General features: G+C 35.9%; 1 protein-coding gene across 7 annotated transcripts in view; it reads right to left on the bottom strand.

Moving 5' to 3' along the window:
• The window catches only part of wscd2 (WSC domain containing 2), a 65696-nt gene extending 52251 nt beyond the window's left edge, over positions 1-13445 (bottom strand). The window contains exons 1-2 of one of the 7 annotated variants that reach the window (XM_051109812.1): positions 13372-13445; positions 2288-2384 (exon numbers count right to left, since the gene is read on the bottom strand). The gene's annotated coding sequence lies outside the window, so the exon portion shown is untranslated. Of the gene's footprint in view, positions 1-2287; positions 2385-2464; positions 2486-3210; positions 3230-12330; positions 12829-13371 lie in introns of those variants that run through there. The other 6 variants (XM_051109811.1, XM_051109816.1, XM_051109814.1 and 3 more) reach the window with 6 other exon arrangements.
• Positions 13446-14517: the final 1072 nt, after the last annotated feature.

Raw genomic sequence — 14517 nt, 5'->3', positions numbered from 1 at the left:
AGTTCATGCAGAGCTAGACAAGATGAGCATTTGAGGTCAAAAAGTATATAAACTGTCAATTTTTTTTTAGGAAATAACCGATCATTTCGCTAAATAAGACCCTTCTTCCTCGGCTGGGATCGTTTAGAGCTCTTTGAAGGCGCATTTAAACTGCATTTTTGAAGTTTAAACTCACAGGCAACATTAAGGTCCACTATATGGAGAGAAATCGCGAAATGTTTTCCTCAAAAAACATAATGTCTTTACGATTGAAGAAAGAAAGACATGAATATCTTGGATGACAAGGGGGTGAGTAAATTATCTGTAAATTTTTGCTCTGGAAGGGAACTTCTCCTTTAACAATAACTGTTACTGTGTTCGTTGACAAGCTTTTTTCCCATGACTAAAACGAGACGATGACTAGACAACTGTAAGGACGTCAATAAACGATAATTGTGATCAACATGCAATATTGTTGACGATAAAAGACGAGAATAAAATGCATTTTAAAAAATAAAAACTATACAAAAATCTCATTTTATTCTCGTCGGAAAGAAAAGGAGACAAATTATTATTGCAGACTGCTGTACGTGCCTCTACTACACAAGCTTTCATGTGTGCGGTTGCCAGATATCAAGAGTTCAAATTCTCAAATTAGAGCTTCTTTGTTAAAAGCATACATTTTGTTTACTTTTTGGTGTTTTGTTTCATTTTTGCAATCTGTCAACCATGCACACGTGAGTACTCTTCATAACAGAAATGCTGACGATGATCTGAAAACACTGACAAAAAAAGGAAGCTGATGTGAGATGTCCGGCTGAGAGTGTAAGTTTTCTTTGACTAAAACAAGACTAAATGCTCAGACATTGACTCTAATGTACATGATACTGACACAGGACTAATAAGACTAATTTAAAAGACTAAAGCCTGGTTTCACAAAACAGGGCTTAGACTAAATCAGGATTAGGCCATAGTTCAATTAGCACATTTAAGTAATTTTGATAAACATGCCTTAGAAAAAAATAGACAAAAAAGACAAAAAGGCACTGACATGTTTTTGTGCAAGTTTCTTTCAGTTAAAACAGCTCTGATTTACATTTTAGTCTGGGACTAGACTTAAGCCTTGTCTGTGAATGCTGGATAAGGCTAATTTAGTCTGGGAAAGACTAAATTAAAGAATGCTGACAAAATTAACCCTATTTAGGATATTAAGAAATAAACACTTTCATTCAGCGAGGATGCAACTGATCAAAAGTGATATTATTTATAATGTGACAAAAGTTTTATATTTCAAATAAATGCTGTTTTTTTACACTTCCGCTTTAACTGTTCAAGAAATTCTGAAAAAAGTATCATGGTTTCCACAAAAATATTAAGCTATACAACTTTTCTACATTGATAATAAGAAGAAATGACAACCAAATCAGCATTTTAAAATAACCTGTATAATTTTCTTCATGTGACTATGATAAAGTAATTAAACTAAAGCAATGGCTCCTGAAAATGCAGCTTCGCAGGATGGAAATAAATTCTATTTTAAAATGTAACAATATAGAAAACACTTATTTTGAATTGACATAATATTTAAAGGTATTACAGTTTTTACTGTATTTTTTATCAAATAAATCCAGCCTTGGTTAGCACAAGAGACTTCTTTTAAAGACATTAAATATTTTTAACAACCCCAAATATATAAACAGTATATCTTTACTTCAGTGTGAAAAATTGCATGTTCAAATCTTGTACAACTTTTAAAAATAAATCAATTAAAATAACAGGTGTCAGTACATGTATATATCATTAACAGTGGTGTGTTTGGTTGTGAGGGTTGGGCAAAGTTCAGAACTGAAGAATGAGCTCCCTTTCAGTGAATGAGTTTGACGTTAAATTGAATTGGCCACAGTCCACATGAAGCAGAATTTGAATGAGAGAGAAATTTAGTTGATTTTTAAAAAAAAATTAAACACAGCCAGCCGATCCATTCTAGGAAATGCAGTGTTCCAGCACCCTAGTTCACAAAAGTTAATTAAAAGCTGAAGTGCATATTTTATCCTCAATCCTTGAACTTTTTAAACTTTTTCAAACCAGGCATTGTCAAGCCAGCATTCAAACACTGCTTAGGTAACAAAAAGTGTTGAACATCAGTTACAAATATGAATAACATTAAATTCCAATTAATTTGGATTCTGCTTCCTTGCATTCGAAAATGGCAAATCTGTAAACTGTATTCCATCTCAATTCAAATTCAGGAATTCAGAAGCTGAATTAGAATTTTAAAGGTATTCTCAGTTCTAAATGGAACACAAACCTGTCAGCTGCATTTTCTTACTTCTCTGGAATAGAGGGCATTCAGATGCAGAGCACTTGTCTGGGACAGCTATGTGTGGCTCAGGCTCCACCACTTACTAAAAAGAAAGAAACAACATTGTTACAAACCTACAGATTTTCAAAGTGAGAATTCACAGCAAAATCTCAGGTATCTTACTACAGCCACTACATCCAGCAAACGTGAAAAGTGAGATCACATAAATCACAGATCTTCAGGGAGGCTGAGATAAAAGACAAGTCCTCCAAACAGGCTTTTAGAACCTCTTGTTGACAATATCTCAAAACAAAAGTAAATCTGTAGTGTACGTAAGCAGAATTCATGTAAGGTCAGCAAAACAAGGCAAAGCAGTCTTGCTTATGTATGCAAATGTAACATTTACAAAGCAAAATTCACTAAATGGCTCATGTTTTCCAACTAACAAATGAAGTGTTTTGTGCTGTGCACATTTACAGCAACCTCCCAATAGTATTTTTACTCTTAGTCTAAATTGCATTCTGTTAACAGTGCTCTCGGTTGTTATGGTGTTGGATTCGATCCTGCTCCATTAGCAGGTGATTACTAATGTGTATAATGAGTGCATTAATAAAAGAGACACAGCATATGGAAAAAAGACAGAGGTAAAAACAGCAGCAGTCTGTTTATCTTTCCTGCTCAGTCCCACTGATCTTCTCCCTCAGAGTGCATTAATTACTTCAAAATAGGAATTAATTTGAAGGAATTAAGCATAATACGGCTAAATTCCACTGATCGGGAAAGCTGTGTGCGCATTACTGTACAAGCGGATTTTACCATCCTTCCTGTCTTATTTATTTCCTTCTATTCCCTTCATAGCATTCTATTGTTACACATAATGTGCTCCACACTATTCTATTTCATTGCATTATACAGAGTGCCATTCCTACCCATTTAAGTCCATTCATTTTCATTCTGTTCTATTCCATTCCATTGGCGAAAGCCGATATCACATTGCCGCCATTGTGGCTGGTAACTGCATCCAGCATCCTGATTGGATTGAAAGTGGGAGTGAAGACTGGCAGGACCTCAGAGTCTGGTGGCCCTGTGTACGGCCACCCTCTCAGGTTCACACACACCCACAAAGGCCGTCCTTTGAGGCGACAGAAGAGTTCACTGTCGAACAAGCTCAGGTCTGCCATTCCCAGTGGGTAATTATTGCTTGCTGCAAGCCTACTGACATGTTGAATGTTATCTCAAGACCACTTTTAAGTCCCTATTATTTGCTTTCTCTATCCCTTTCAGGGGCATCTTTCTCAGGGTCCTCTGTGTCTCTCACACACAATCAGTTCTTCATTATCCCGGGTCACATTCAGTAACCGGCCTACCCTTCCGTAAAGAGACTGAAAAAGAGTGTGAGATGGCTGCTTTACTGCTGTGAAGGATATCTGATAAAACAGGTTATAACTAACTGAATTAGTGAATGAATCTACAGATTTCAATTCATCAAATTCAGGACAATCAAGACTCGCTCTCATGGTGAATGAGGACAGAGGCTTGAATCATGCAAAGGTTTTGTGAATATTATTGAAACTGAAAAACAGAAATCAGTTACTACCTTAGTGAAAAATAAATATACTAAAATGTATTTTAAATACATTTATTTCATGCTACGTATGCTACAAACACATTTACATACTTTTATTTATTTGTACTTTTAGTATATTAAACCGGTATATTTAAAGTCTGATAAACTAGAACAACTAATTTTGTACTTAATGCACTTTAATTTTGTTGAAGTAGTGCTGAAGTCCAACTCTAAAAAAAAAAAAAGCTGTAAAATTTACGGTAAAACACGGTTGCCTGAATTTTACCGTAAAAAATATGGTAGCAATGTTTTTCGTTTTACGGTTTTAACTGCAATCTTAAATTTAAATACCGTAATTTCAACTGACACAGTATAATAATAATATACCAACCTACTGAAGTACTGAAATCTGTTTTGTACCTTTGCAATACACTAACCACCAAAAGCAGGTGGTGATGAGAAAGTCACATGATGAACAAAAGCCCATCCCAAGCAGCTTTTAAATATTAACATATATAGAAGCTGCATTGTGTCATTCACACAAACACTAAACACCATCATGGTAACACACATGAAACTGAAATAATGCAATAAACATTCATTTAACAACATTCGATGTAACATACAACCCTAATGTACAAAACTGATAAGAAAAAACTAAGAAGAAACATAGTTATTAAAAAAAAAAACACATCAAATTTGAAATGTAATGCAGGGAATTATTCTAATTCTGCTACCATAAAATTACATGCAATGTCCAATACAGATTTTCACTTTATACAGTAAGGGAACTTACTGTTAACCATTTAACTGTTTTTTTTACTGTAGCATTTTTACAGTCTTTTACTGTTAAATTCATGGTCACTTGTTGTACAGTCTATACTTCAAGTATATTTGATTGTGGTAAAGTGGAATAATTGCAAGTGTACTTCGGGTACACTTTAAATATTTTGTATTTAAAGACTGATATTATTTTAAAGATCATACAATCCTCATCAACTGTGACAGTAAACATATTTCTTCTTAAGCAATATATCAGTAAATACGTTAATAAACTTGATCAACTTAGTATAAAATAAATGCATTTTAAATCTATTACTTTTTTACTTTTTATGTTGCTTCTTGCAGGCTACTCCATGACGGTCTTATGGCACTTTTCCAATGTGTGGTACAACTCAGCTCTTTACTTTGGCTCGTTTTACTTTTCCACTGCAGTTTAGTACCACTTCAAAGTGCGTGGGATTATAGATGATTGTAATACTTGTGCCACCACCTTGTCTACTGACCATGACACAGCCATTTCTTTTTTCAGTTGTGTGTGACAGCCGTTTAAAGCAAGTCATTTAAAAAACAGTAATATGAACAAATGATAGTTTACTGATTTAAATCTATCAAGTTTAGTACTTGTGTTGTGAATCCAATGACACTGGTAGTGACAGTTCTCTGTGAGCAATCAAGGATTTGCACTGAAGTGGCAGTAAAAAAAAGGTACCAAGTACTAGCTACTGTACACAGTGGAAAACCCCCCCAAAAGTGAGCTGCACCATGCAGTGGAAAAGCACCATTATTGGACAAGTACTCTACTTCAAACTCTCACTGGACAATGACACTTTCTCCTGCATTTGCTAAACCACATGGACCACTGCAGATCATTACCAAGCGTTCAAGGCCCCTTGAGACATAAGAAGACTGTGAAAGCTGTCTGCATTAGTCCAGTCTCAATCATGAAGAGCAGACCAAAAGACTGACCTTGAATAATGGCCACAACACCATTAGTGCACCATTATAAATCTCTAACTGTCAGCAGCCAGCCTCTTTATCTTGGTTATGTGTGATGAAGTCAAAAAGCCTATAATTAGCCTGGCCAAGGTCCCATTAATTCCACTTTAAAGTATATGAACCACAATACATAGCTTGTTTTGATTTCTTAACTATATAGTGATATATACCATTGTGTTCAAATAAAATGACTGAAAACATAATGTTTTGATCACACTGTCCACCCCAAGAGCTTTACAGAGTCCCATTAATTCTATTTTGGACTTTATGAACCACTAGGGCCTACACTTTCCTCATTTTGTCTTCTATATTAGACCCTTTATTACCTATATTGTGATATACACTAGTAGGTTCATGTGAAATGACTAAAAACATCTAGATCTTTATAAGGTATTTTAGAAGTTTCACTTCAGATCTCCTACCTCCACTGTGACAATCTAACCTCCATTATGATCTTAAAAGTCCAGATTCTCAGTCCCCCCACAGAGTGCTTTAACATGGTCATTAATCAACTGACCTACGGTTCATCATCCATGAAGTAAAAAAAAATAATGTGTCACAGCTCAGAGCTGTGAAAAGTCGACAAAACTTAGACTCAGAAGCATCTGGAGGCCAGATTTCAAACACTCCCTGTTCACACCTTCACAATAACACACACACACACACACACACACACAACTCCAGACTGCACCCTGTAGTTAATTCCAATGGGGACAAGGAAGTTGTTATGTATCAATCACTGGGGATTTGAAAAACATCTGGCCATCCTTTTTAAATTTTGTGTTTTGAAACAAAAGCTAATTAAGATGCAAATCATTAGATAACTGGTCAGAATGCCAAGTAATTGATTCATAAAAACAGTTATGCATGAGGTAAGTGTAAATTACATAAGATATAACACACAGTCAGCCAATAATTACTGCAAAAAATAAACTTCAGTGACTGGTAAGCGATCAAGGCCTGATACACTTGCCAAATGCACTTTAAATTTTCATTTAAGCTGACCAATGTGTATGATGAGAGATATAAAAAAAAAAAAATCACATCTTTGCAAAAAATTAGTTGGCAGGGACAACTGTCCATTTTAGATTTAATTTAAAGAAGTTTTATCATTTTACAAATCTGCATAAATTTAGGAAATCAACATTAACATTTTTTTTAGGATGCCAACATAAAAAAAGAAAGGAAAAGAAAGAAATACAGCTCTGTTCTCTCATATCCCACCACCTGTCCAAACAGCGATTACTTGAGTATTATTTACTGAAAAAGCTCAGTGTTGCTGATAATCCGGGACTAAGCTGAAAATCTGGCTGAGATGTATACGGCTGCTCTGCAGTCAACCCATTCTTTAGGCTTTCCTTGTAACAGATCAAAAAAGCTCAATAGATTATCCTTTCTCCATGGATGAAGAGAGATATAGAGAAAAATATGATCATAAATGCTTGTTAATAAACAATGCTTTTAGGATGACTGAGTACAGCATGTTTATTGTGGTGAACATTTATAGTTTGTGGTGAAGAGTATAAATTTTACACTAAGCATCAACTGCAAAAAGTGATTGTTTTCAAACAGATTTCTTAAACATTTCCCCATCCTACAATTGGTTAGGCAAACTGTTAGCCCCACCCCAAACTCACACCACTGGTTGAGCTGATGTTATTATGCTGGGCTGGTTGGGATGCTCAAACAAACAAAACATTTCTTGAGGCATTCAACCTTGCTTATATTTGTCTCTGCATGTTATGCTGGAGTAGGAAAAATACTAAGTATTTTGGAAAAATAACACATTTTCTAGAGTTTCTGTATATCCAGATAACTCAATCAGTGCTAAAGGTTCCAGAGTTTCATTGAGTGAACAATAAAGCTGCTGAATGTTTTAGCTATAACCCATTTTCTGAGCCAAGCACTAACTGGTTTAACAGATTTATGCTTATGCTGGCATGACTGCACATCCTCCGACAGCCCAGGCATCTTAAATGCAAACATTACTTACTGCAGCTCAAGAGTTCAACTCAAAGAGCTTTAGTGTGGTCTTCCTCAGGTTGATTTCATCTCATACTGATGTTGAGAGTCGATGACTGGTCAAGCAAAGGATGGGGATGATCAAAGAAAGATATTACGCATATACAACTGACAAAAAAAATATTTAAAAGCTTGCACAGCCCTTCCCTTAATCTTTGAAGTAACATGAAATAAAATATTTGAAGTTAATATCTAAGTAGTCAAACATGTAGCCAACAATTCAAGCTCCGTTCCAAAAGCATCAATAGCACAATCCTTTTCTTTAAGGTCGACAACTTGCATATAATGCCTAAGATGCCTCATTTTTGGCCAAATCCCAAATGCAGTATCTTCCCAGTAAAGAGATTTTTCTAAAATGCATTGTAACAAGCTAAGGGAGATGTCAGTTATATAGTAAATATATTTAATAAATAACAAAACTATAAAATTCAATTCAGTAAGTTTTGGAGCAGACCGTGTATTACGCCATCACAAGCAAGGAAATCTCAAGAAACATCTTCAGGACATGCACATTTGTATGCAGGCCAAGACACAAATCTGAGGCAATGCAATCAACGTCAGTTCTGCCAAGGTCAAGAAGAGAGTTCAGCAACAGACAGTAAGTCTTCAACTCATACAGTACACTCAGCACACTGATAACAGGAAATTAAAAGTAAAGTGATGAATACAGTGCAATAAAAGCCATAAAAAATAAATCAAAGAGAAACATTTGCAGTATCACAGAGCTCAGGGGACCAACTGTTAAAAAAACAGGATATTCTGTTTTATTATCCATGCAATTTTGTTCAGAGACTTTCAAACTCGAAGCAAACTCGGTTAGGAACTGAATGAGAGTGGAGCCCTGTTTATACTTTACTGTACCTACTATTAACATCAGTCCTTACAAGTGGCCAGTGCTAAATACCTGTGTAAACACACTCCAAAACTCTTTTTCAGTCCTTGAAATGTTAACCTTTAAGGCAAAACGTATTGAAAACTGATATGTCTACACATAAAATACCATTATTTATAATCTGTCCAACTGGTACTGTAAACAATATGAAATGATGGTAAATAATAACAATAAAAAAGAAAAATGGGCCTTGAATTCTGATCGTCCCAGATTTTTCAGAGACACACTATGATGTTGTAGCTCTGTCTGTTCCACATTTGGCTACAAACACATAGAAAAAGTTCAATATGACATCCAATGTGCACTCAGCAATTACAACCCCCAGGAAAAAGCAAATCGAATTTCTCTACCGGATAGTTGAACTCTGGGTTAGTTCCTTACCTAACTGTGCAACAGCAGAGATTTGACACTTTCAGGCCAGATTTACCAGCTGATGAGGAGAACTGAATAATTCATTTTCTGAATAGCGGTTCAGTGCTGAACAGGCAAGATCTCCAATAAGAGAGACAGCAGTTCATCACAAATTAAAGTAAAATATTGCAGTGTCATATTTAACCCTCTGGGCCTCTCTGGTCACATTTGACCAAAAAATATTACATTTCGAGGTCAAAAATGGCCGTTATAGGAAATGAAAGGAAGAGAAATTCTTGCTTCATCAGAATGTGATGACACTTGATCTTTCATTCTATCGCTTTAGCTATGTGAAAAACACGATTTGGATACGCTAAAGGGTCAAAAAATAAAAACACTTGGCACGGTCGCAGTCAAAAATCAACACTGGAAATGAATGGGAAATATATATTTAAAAAAAACATAGTGGAAAAAAACAGCTTATAAAAGTTGTAGAAATATTGCAGCATATCATAAAATCCCTCCAAAATTCAAAATATTAATCAATAAATATTGAACAAAAATAGATTTTAGCTTTTCCTGGGGAATAAATACAATTTCAAAAGTTACATTTCAAGTGTGTTTACCAAGTGTGACCACAACTGAAGAGGCCCAGAGGGTTGATCAGTGATCAAAGTCTAAATTCTAAATACATATAAGATTTTAATTGACTGCTTTAAATTAATTAAGTGCCCTTGATTAATTGAGTGTACCTGAGGCTGAGACAAAACCTGGAAAGTATTTAAACATGACGTGAGATTGCATGTCTATCTACGAATGTCCAAGTACGAAATGTAGATAATACACAAATCTTTTTAATATTAATTCAAGTATGAAATACTAAAATCCTGAGGGGGGGAAAAGTATTGTAAGAGTTTTGATGTTTTTTTAACTTTCTTACATTTTGGCAAAGTGCAGGTTCTAAATGGAACCAATCTTGGATAAAAATGAAGTGTTCTAGTTTGAAAATAGAGCACCCAGTTTATGACAGAAGGTCTTAGAGTACATCACTGATCTAGTCATTGAAATGACACATGCAAACATCAAACATGTCCTAAAGACTGTGTAAATCTGGCGCTTTGTGTCCGATAACAAGTCACATGGAACATAGCCTCTGATCAGAGGAGTTTCATACCTCCCAGATACACAGACTAATTAATCTCACACCCCACTGATCAAATAAAAAATAACAGCCCGCAGCACTGAATCTATGACGAACACAGCAGATTAACATGACACAGCCTTGCAGCTGGTCAGTTATGTAAAAAAAATAATATAGTAAATTGTAATCTACTAATCTATTATGGAAATTCTAATATTCCAGAACAGCATTAGTATTGAAATTCATAGGGAACGAGCTCACGTAAGGCACCGTTGTGTTTGTCCTCTTATGCAAACTAAAATCGCCCCCAGCTGTTTGAAGGTTCATGTCGGCTTCATTACTTCTCTGCGTTTTATCTTTGCTGGTTTGGTTTGGCACTGCTTTAGAGCATGAAAAAGATCTCTTTAAACAATAGTCTGAATAGAAAATGCATTCCAGAAATGACACATTAACAGGAGTTTGATTAAATTACAGATGTTTTTTAGCACTTAAAGGGCACTGGGATGAAGCCAGAGAGGCTGAAAGAGAGGAGAACCATCCTTCATTTCAGAAAAAAAAGATAAATCAATGTTCTCGCAGAATCTGGAAATATGTGGATGGTTGGAGGCTATGAAGAGGACCACTCACTATAGCAACTGCATCTCAGCGACAGAATGAAGAGAATCATAAAACACACTGTGCTGCCAATTTGCAGAGAACCTTTAGAGACAGTAGCAAGTTATTAAACCTTGTTACAAGTCAAGCTCTACACAACCGCTCTCAAATTAGTTACAGACACACGCAAGACATTCAGATGCTTGTAAATGTGAAAGGACCCACTTGCTTTTGTAGTTGAGAACTCTCTCCGTTTGAAAGTTCTGTTTGATGTGCAAAACTGGCTCTTGAGAATATTTACCACCGGTATTAGGGTCATGAGACACAAAGAGTCCAACTCTTTTTGAACATTCCACAGCTTTAGAGTCCCTCATGATAAAGGAATTTCTTCAACATGAGCATCGGAGATCATGCAAAGCAGAACTGCTGTCAAAACACTGATCCTGTTACAGCAACAAAGACTTATATTATGTCATTATGAATCAACACATTTATATAACCACAACAGTGCAACTGAGTTGGGTAGAGTGGCAGATAGGACTGTGTCAAAGGACAGAGAACAAAAGACAGTTTTCCTTTGAAACGTAACTTTACAGACAATATATGTGACTCTGGACCAAAAAAACACTCGTAAGTAGCACGGGTATATTGGCCAACAATACAGTGTGTGGGTCAAAATTATCAATTTTTCTTTTATGCCAAAAAAAAAAAAGGATATTAAGTAAAGATCATGTTTCATGAAGATATTTTGTAAATTTCCTTCTGTAAATATATCAAAACTTAATTTTTGATTAGTAATAAGCATTGCTAAGAACTTTATTTGGACAACTTTAAACACAATTTTTGCACTCCCAGATTCAAAATCTTTAAATAGTTGTATCTCGGCCAGATATTGTCCTTTCCTAACAAACCATACATCAATGGAAAGCTTCTTTATTCAGCTGTGAATTTATTTATACAAACTGTGAAAATGCACTTATATACCAATATCTAAAAAAACGGTTACAATAATACTTTACAGTAAGGTTCAATATGCTAACAGCAGTTAACATGACCTATCAATTTAAAAACTTCTAAAGCAAAATTTGTAGTCTTAGTTGATAGTAATTTTACTATTTACTAACACATTACAAAAACCAATGGACCTGAACTGACATGAACAGATAATGAACAGCTGTATTTTTATTAAATAACATTAACAAAGATGAATAAATACTGTAACAAATGCAATGCTCATTGCAGGTTAAGGTTAATACATTAAATAGGACCTTATTGTAAAGTGTTACCAAAAATGACTTAATTTACAGCAAAAAAAGGTTTCAATGGCTTGACAACGTCTAAGTAAATGTGTTATTTGTATGCATTGTAGGTATTTAATGCAGATGTGACTAAGAAATTATTTTATTCCATTTGTTTTGTAAAAATAAATAAAATAAAATTTAAAAAAAAACAATACAAATCTAACATGCCTCCAGTAAAGCAACGTGTGGTTAAACGAACTTGTTACCATTTACACCAGCTAAAATATGTACTGTCACGATTTTGGTTTTATGCTGAACTGCGATTTTCTCTACAAATCAAAACCCAGACGAGGAAGTTAACGGTGCAGCATACTCGACACATGAACTCTGTACCGGCTGACAAAATTCACTTTGCTCCTAAAACGTCTGACGGCATGATAAACTTGCACATTAACGGCTTACCTGACTGTAAGGTCTTTCCAGAAGCCTTGAAGTGAGCAGGACAGAAACTACGGAATCACTTGCACCGCACGCACCCCTTCGCATTCAAATGCTCTGTGTGTCTCTTCCACTGTGGTAATCGATCGAACAACGGGGCGCCTGGAGGCGCACACAATGAATACGTCTGCGAATGATTGTCTGGTTGATTATTTGCTCAGTGATCAGCGTGGTTTTCCATGCCTCGCTGAGTTTTCCTATCCCAGTTATTCCCAATCACAGATGCCGCAGAATCCGCACGCGCTGCCTTTTACATCGTCGCGCGCTCAGAGCCGCAAGCGCGCACCCAGAACGCGGCCACATAGTACCTGCTACTCGCCTCCTCTTCTTAACGGGCGGTGAATCAGGTCAGAGAGGAGGTGTCCTGTTTTTTATAATGTGGTCAGGAGACCTCCCTGTCTCTTTTCTGCTCGCGTATACGGCGCGTGTCTCACATCTCTGCGGTTCTCAGCAACAGCAGCAGCGCGTCAGATCGCGCTCCGCACAGCCCGACAGCACTGCCTACAGTTCTCACACAGACACAGCACGACACATATTATTAAATAAATAAGCAGAGATTATATGAATAAAACGCGACTGCTCGAACAGTACATTCTGCTCTGTTTTTTAATAACACTGTGGCAAGTAATCAAAAATACTTTTTTGTCACAGGGCAGTAGCCCAGGATGAGAAGTCAGGAAGGCAATCTGCTTTTAGTCAAAAATACATTACATTAATTTAATTAACTAAATGGACAAAGCTGCGTTTTAGTGTGCTTAGTTGTGTGTGTTTGTGCGTGTGTGTGTGTAAGCGTTATATTGCAAAGCCATACAATAATATTGGGTTATTCATTTAATTGCATAGTCTCTACTCTTAACTTTGCATACACGTGCGTTTGTGTGTTGCCGGTATGGCTAATGTATGGCTAATGTAATCTATACACGCAGTACTCGACTTGGACATATGCGTTTAAATACGAGAAACAGACATGCCGAGATTTATTATATAAATCTGAAAATCACTTACTTTAAGGATAAACTTGTCTTGAAGCACGTGTTTTTACAACGCCTCATCAATCGGCCATATTGGCGCCACTGAACGTAAACAAAGCCAGTCAACCAAAGGGAACTCGCCAATTTTGAAGATTACTGCTGTAGAAAATGGTCAATTATTGTCATGTTTTGTGCTGTACTAATTGGTTGAACCGGGAAAAACATTTGGAGTCCTATAGACTGAGAAAACTTTTTAACAAATCAAGGAGAAGAATGCAAAAAAACTGTCTGAGGAACGAAAGGTGTTTGTGGTTGGCCAAACTGAACTGGGATTTCTTGACATTCATGTTTGATCTTATCATTTCCAGTCAGGTAGGTAAAATATTAGGCTAATACTGCTTGTACATATCATTACCATCTGTTTAGTTTGTTAAAATATTGTGCTTTCCTGATATAGAAGTCCTTTTCTATATGATTTAGCAGCTTCCACACATTTGTTCCATGGTTTAGACAGCATAAATAAGCACAACAACGTAATCAGTAGTGCATCAACCATGCAACCAATGTTGCTGTCTACATCTGAGTATCTCCAATATGGCCGCGCATCTGGGTAACTGACCAATTTGTGACGTAAGTGCAAACTCTCTACACAAATGCTGATTGAACATCACATTGACATCACTGTCTTCACAGTTGTTGGTACATCACAGTATTAAATTTTTCTTAAATGCCCACATACTGTTACCAACAGTTGCCGTCACTCATGTTGCCAGTTCATTGAAAATGAATGATTTTAGTCGTTTTGCCACAAGTCGCTTGCGTAGTGATGTCAGATTCATAAACAAATTGATTTAGCTGAATCTTTTTGTTTGAACTGATTCACTTGAACCAGTTCACAATTTCACAAAAGGCTGAGCGCGGTTCTTTGGTCACGGACACACTAAACAACACCTCATTTGCATTTATTCATTTAGCAGGTGAATAATCTACATAAGATACAAATGAGATACACCAACTCAGTGATCCGGGTTAACAACTCACCGAATCATGAACTCATTAACATGTTGAGTGAAGGAATTGAATTCATAAATAAATAAATTAACATTTTGTAGGCCTATTTCCACAAATACATAAGATTGTATTATTTAAAGTTTTAGTTTGTTTATTTAGTACTTTTCTT

Source organism: Labeo rohita, chromosome 5 (assembly GCF_022985175.1).
Source record: "Labeo rohita strain BAU-BD-2019 chromosome 5, IGBB_LRoh.1.0, whole genome shotgun sequence".
Taxonomy (NCBI): Eukaryota; Metazoa; Chordata; class Actinopteri; order Cypriniformes; family Cyprinidae; genus Labeo; species Labeo rohita.
This window is presented reverse-complemented; position numbering and strand designations above follow the sequence as displayed.